Below are 7,305 nucleotides of genomic sequence, written 5' to 3'. Positions count from 1 at the left end.
GACACACCATCTGACAAACACAGGATAGAGTGGACAGTAGTAGAGACACACCATCTGACACACACAGGATAGAGTGGACAGTAGTAGAGACACACCATCTGACACACACAGGATAGAGTGGACAGTAGTAGAGACACACCATCTGACACACACAGGACAGAGTGGACAGTAGTAGAGACACATGATCTGACACACACAGGATAGAGTGGACAGTAGTAGAGACACATCATCTGACACACACAGGATAGAGTGGACAGTAGTAGAGACACACCATCTGACACACACAGGATAGAGTGGACAGTAGTAGAGACACAAACTATCTGACACACACAGGATAGAGTGGACAGTAGTAGAGACACAAATATCTGACACACACAGGATAGAGTGGACAGTAGTAGAGACACAAACTATCTGACACACACAGGATAGAGTGGGCAGTAGTAGAGACACAAACTATCAGAGACACACAGGATATAGTGGACAGTAGTAGAGACACAAACTATCTGACACACACAGGATAGAGTGGACAGTAGTAGAGACACATGATCTGACACACACAGGATAGAGTGGACAGTAGTAGAGACACACCATCTGACACACACAGGATAGAGTCGACAGTAGTAGAGACACAAACTATCTGACACACACAGGATAGAGTGGACAGTAGTAGAGACACACCATCTGACACACACAGGATAGAGTGGACAGTAGTAGAGACACAAACTATCTGACACACACAGGATAGAGTGGACAGTAGTAGAGACACACCATCTGACACACACAGGATAGAGTGGACAGTAGTAGAGACACACCATCTGACACACACAGGATAGAGTGGACAGTAGTAGAGACACACCATCTGACACACACAGGATAGAGTGGACAGTAGTAGAGACACACCATCTGACACACACAGGATAGAGTGGACAGTAGTAGAGACACACCATCTGACACACACAGGATAGAGTGGACAGTAGTAGAGACACACCATCTGACACACACAGGATAGAGTGGACAGTAGTAGAGACTCAAACTATCTGACAAACACAGGATAGAGTGGACAGTAGTAGAGACACATCATCTGACACACACAGGATAGAGTGGACAGTAGTAGAGACACACCATCTGACACACACAGGATAGAGTGGACAGTAGTAGAGACACAAACTATCTGACACACACAGGATAGAGTGGACAGTAGTAGAGACACACCATCTGACACACACAGGATAGAGTGGACAGTAGTAGAGACACACCATCTGACACACACAGGATAGAGTGGACAGTAGTAGAGACACATCATCTGACACACACAGGATAGAGTGGACAGTAGTAGAGACACAAACTATCTGACACACACAGGATAGAGTGGACAGTAGTAGAGACACACCATCTGACACACACAGGATAGAGTGGACAGTAGTAGAGACACAAACTATCTGACACACACAGGATAGAGTGGACAGTAGTAGAGACACACCATCTGACACACACAGGATAGAGTGGACAGTAGTAGAGACACATCATCTGACACATACAGGATAGAGTGGACAGTAGTAGAGACACACCATCTGACACACACAGGATAGAGTGGACAGTAGTAGAGACACACCATCCGACACACACGGGATAGAGTGGACAGTAGTAGAGACACAAACTATCTGACACACACAGGATAGAGTGGACAGGAGTAGAGACACACCATCTGACACACACAGGATAGAGTGGACAGTAGTAGAGACACATCATCTGACACACACAGGATAGAGTGGACAGTAGTCGAGACACAAATATCTGACACACACAGGATAGAGTGGACAGTAGTAGAGACACAAACTATCTGACACACACAGGATAGAGTGGACAGTAGTAGAGACACAAACTATCTGACACACACAGGATAGAGTGGACAGTAGTAGAGACACAAACTATCTGACACACATAGGATAGAGTGGACAGTAGTAGAGACACATCATCTGACAAACACAGGATAGAGTGGACAGTAGTAGAGACACAAATATCTGACACACACAGGATAGAGTGGACAGTAGTAGAGACACAAACTATCTGACACACACAGGATAGAGTGGACAGTAGTAGAGACACAAACTATCTGACACACACAGGATAGAGTGGACAGTAGTAGAGACACACCATCTGACACACACAGGATAGAGTGGACAGTAGTAGAGACACACCATCTGACACACACAGGATAGAGTGGACAGTAGTAGAGACACACCATCTGACACACACAGGATAGAGTGGACAGTAGTAGAGACACACTATCTGACACACACAGGATAGAGTGGACAGTAGTAGAGACACAAACTATCTGACACACACAGGATAGAGTGGACAGTAGTAGAGACACACCATCTGACACACACAGGATAGAGTGGACAGTAGTAGAGACACACCATCTGACACACACAGGATAGAGTGGACAGTAGTAGAGACACAACTATCTGACACACACAGGATAGAGTGGACAGTGGTAGAGACACAAACTATCTGACACACACAGGATAGAGTGGACAGTAGTAGAGACACACCATCTGACACGCACAGGATAGAGTGGACAGTGGTAGAGACACAAACTATCTGACACGCACAGGATAGAGTGGACAGTGGTAGAGACACAAACTATCTGACACGCACAGGATAGAGTGGACGGTAGTAGAGACACACCATCTGACACACACAGGATAGAGTGGACAGTAGTAGCGACACAAACTATCTGACACACACAGGATAGAGTGGACAGTAGTAGAGAGACACCATCTGACACACACAGGATAGAGTGGACAGTAGTAGAGACACACCATCTGACACACACAGGATAGAGTGGACAGTGGTAGAGACACAGCATCTGAAACACACAGGATAGAGTGGACAGTAGTAGAGACACAAACTATCTGACACACACAGGATAGAGTGGACAGTAGTAGAGACTCAAACTATCTGACACACACAGGATAGAGTGGACAGTAGTAGGAACACACCATCTGACACACACAGGATAGAGTGGACAGTAGTAGAGACACACCATCTGACACACACAGGATAGAGTGGACAGTAGTAGAGACACAAACTATCTGACACACACAGGATAGAGTGGACAGTAGTAGAGACACACCATCTGACACACACAGGATAGAGTGGACAGTAGTAGAGACACACCATCTGACACACACAGGATAGAGTGGACAGTAGTAGAGACACAAACTATCTGACACACACAGGATAGAGTGGACAGTAGTAGAGACACAGCATCTGACACACACAGGATAGAGTGGACAGTAGTAGAGACACAAACTATCTGACACACACAGGATAGAGTGGACAGTAGTAGAGACACAAACTATCTGACACACACAGGATAGAGTGGACAGTAGTAGAGACACACCATCTGACACACACAGGATAGAGTGGACAGTAGTAGAGACACAACTATCTGACACACACAGGATAGAGTGGACAGTAGTAGAGACACACCATCTGACACACACAGGATAGAGTGGACAGTAGTAGAGACACACCATCTGACACACACAGGATAGAGTGGACAGTAGTAGAGACACAAACTATCTGACACACACAGGATAGAGTGGACAGTAGTAGAGACACACCATCTGACACACACAGGATAGAGTGGACCGTAGTAGAGACACACCATCTGACACACACAGGATAGAGTGGACAGTAGTAGAGACACACCATCCGACACACACAGGATAGAGTGGACAGTAGTAGAGACACAAACTATCTGACACACACAGGATAGAGTGGACAGTAGTAAAGACACAAACTATCTGACACACACAGGATAGAGTCGACAGTAGAAGAGACACACCATCTGACACACACAGGATAGAGTGGACAGTAGTAGAGACACACCATCTGACACACACAGGATAGAGTGGACAGTAGTAGAGACACAAACTATCTGACACACACAGGATAGAGTGGACAGTAGTAGAGACACAGCATCTGACACACACAGGATAGAGTGGACAGTAGTAGAGACACAAACTATCTGACACACACAGGATAGAGTGGACAGTAGTAGAGACACAAACTATCTGACACACACAGGATAGAGTGGACAGTAGTAGAGACACACCATCTGACACACACAGGATAGAGTGGACAGTAGTAGAGACGCAACTATCTGACACACACAGGATAGAGTGGACAGTAGTAGAGACACACCATCTGACACACACAGGATAGAGTGGACAGTAGTAGAGACACACCATCTGACACACACAGGATAGGGTGGACAGTAGTAGAGACACACCATCTGACACACACAGGATAGAGTGGACAGTAGTAGAGACACAAACTATCTGACACACACAGGATAGAGTGGACAGTAGTAGAGACACACCATCTGACACACACAGGATAGAGTGGACCGTAGTAGAGACACACCATCTGACACACACAGGATAGAGTGGACAGTAGTAGAGACACACCATCCGACACACACAGGATAGAGTGGACAGTAGTAGAGACACAAACTATCTGACACACACAGGATAGAGTGGACAGTAGTAAAGACACAAACTATCTGACACACACAGGATAGAGTCGACAGTAGAAGAGACACACCATCTGACACACACAGGATAGAGTGGACAGTAGTAGAGACACACCATCTGACACACACAGGATAGAGTGGACAGTAGTAGAGACACAAACTATCTGACACACACAGGATAGAGTGGACAGTAGTAGAGACACACCATCTGACACACACAGGATAGAGTGGACCGTAGTAGAGACACACCATCTGACACACACAGGATAGAGTGGACAGTAGTAGAGACACACCATCCGACACACACAGGATAGAGTGGACAGTAGTAGAGACACAAACTATCTGACACACACAGGATAGAGTGGACAGGAGTAGAGACACACCATCTGACACACACAGGATAGAGTGGACAGTAGTAGAGACACATCATCTGACACACACAGGATAGAGTGGACAGTAGTAGAGACACAAATATCTGACACACACAGGATAGAGTGGACAGTAGTAGAGACACAAACTATCTGACACACACAGGATAGAGTGGACAGTAGTAGAGACACAAACTATCTGACACACACAGGATAGAGTGGACAGTAGTAGAGACACACCATCTGACACACACAGGATAGAGTGGACAGTAGTAGAGACACAAACTATCTGACACACACAGGATAGAGTGGACACTAGTAGCGACACAAACTATCTGACACACACAGGATAGAGTGGACAGTAGTAGAGACACACCATCTGACACACACAGGATAGATTGGACAGTAGTAGAGAGACACCATCTGACACACACAGGATAGAGTGGACAGTAGTAGAGACACAGCATCTGAAACACACAGGATAGAGTGGACAGTGGTAGAGACACAAACTATCTGACACACACAGGATAGAGTGGACAGTAGTAGAGACTCAAACTATCTGACACACACAGGATAGAGTGGACCGTAGTAGAGACACAAACTATCTGACACACACAGGATAGAGTGGACAGTAGTAGAGACACACCATCTGACACACACAGGATAGAGTGGACAGTAGTAGAGACACAAACTATCTGACACACACAGGATAGAGTGGACAGTAGTAGAGACACAAACTATCTGACACACACAGGATAGAGTGGACAGTAGTAGAGACACAAACTATCTGACACACACAGGATAGAGTGGACAGTAGTAGAGACACACCATCTGACACACACAGGATAGAGTGGACAGTAGTAGAGACACACCATCTGACACACACAGGATAGAGTGGACAGTAGTAGAGACACACCATCTGACACACACAGGATAGAGTGGACAGTAGTAGAGACACACCATCTGACACACACAGGATAGAGTGGACAGTAGTAGAGACACAAATATCTGACACACACAGGATAGAGTGGACAGTAGTAGAGACTCAAACTATCTGACACACACAGGATAGAGTGGACAGTAGTAGAGACACAAACTATCTGACACACACAGGATAGAGTGGACAGTAGTAGAGACACACCATCTGACACACACAGGATAGAGTGGACAGTAGTAGAGACACAAACTATCTGACACACACAGGATAGAGTGGACACTAGTAGCGACACAAACTATCTGACACACACAGGATAGAGTGGACAGTAGTAGAGACACACCATCTGACACACACAGGATAGAGTGGACAGTAGTAGAGAGACACCATCTGACACACACAGGATAGATTGGACAGTAGTAGAGACACAGCATCTGAAACACACAGGATAGAGTGGACAGTAGTAGAGACACAAACTATCTGACACACACAGGATAGAGTGGACAGTAGTAGAGACTCAAACTATCTGACACACACAGGATAGAGTGGACAGTAGTAGAGACACAAACTATCTGACACACACAGGATAGAGTGGACAGTAGTAGCGCCACAAACTATCTGACACACACAGGATAGAGTGGACAGTAGTAGAGACACACCATCTGACACACACAGGATAGAGTGGACAGTAGTAGAGACACACCATCTGACACACACAGGATAGAGTGGACAGTAGTAGAGCCACAAACTATCTGACACACACAGGATAGAGTGGACAGTAGTAGAGACACAGCATCTGACACACACAGGATAGAGTGGACAGTAGTAGAGACACAAACTATCTGACACACACAGGATAGAGTGGACAGTAGTAGAGACACAAACTATCTGACACACACAGGATAGAGTGGACAGTAGTAGAGACACACCATCTGACACACACAGGATAGAGTGGACAGTAGTAGAGACACACCATCTGACACACACAGGATAGAGTGGACAGTAGTAGAGACACAAACTATCTGACACACACAGGATAGAGTGGACAGTAGTAGAGACACAAATATCTGACACACACAGGATAGAGTGGACAGTAGTAGAGACACAAACTATCTGACACACACAGGATAGAGTGGACAGTAGTAGAGACACAAACTATCTGACACACACAGGATAGAGTGGACAGTAGTAGAGACACACCATCTGACACAGACAGGATAGAGTGGACAGTAGTAGAGACACAAACTATCTGACACACACAGGATAGAGTGGACAGTAGTAGAGACATACCATCTGACACACACAGGATAGAGTGGACAGTATTAGAGACCCATGATCTGACACACACAGGATAGAGTGGACAGTAGTAGAGACACAAACTATCAGACACACACAGGATAGAGTGGACAGTAGTAGAGACACACCATCTGACACACACAGGATAGAGTGGACACTGC

This window comes from Salvelinus fontinalis, unplaced genomic scaffold, assembly GCF_029448725.1.
Source record: "Salvelinus fontinalis isolate EN_2023a unplaced genomic scaffold, ASM2944872v1 scaffold_1348, whole genome shotgun sequence".
NCBI lineage: Eukaryota > Metazoa > Chordata > Actinopteri > Salmoniformes > Salmonidae > Salvelinus > Salvelinus fontinalis.
Note: the sequence above shows the minus strand (reverse complement) of the source record.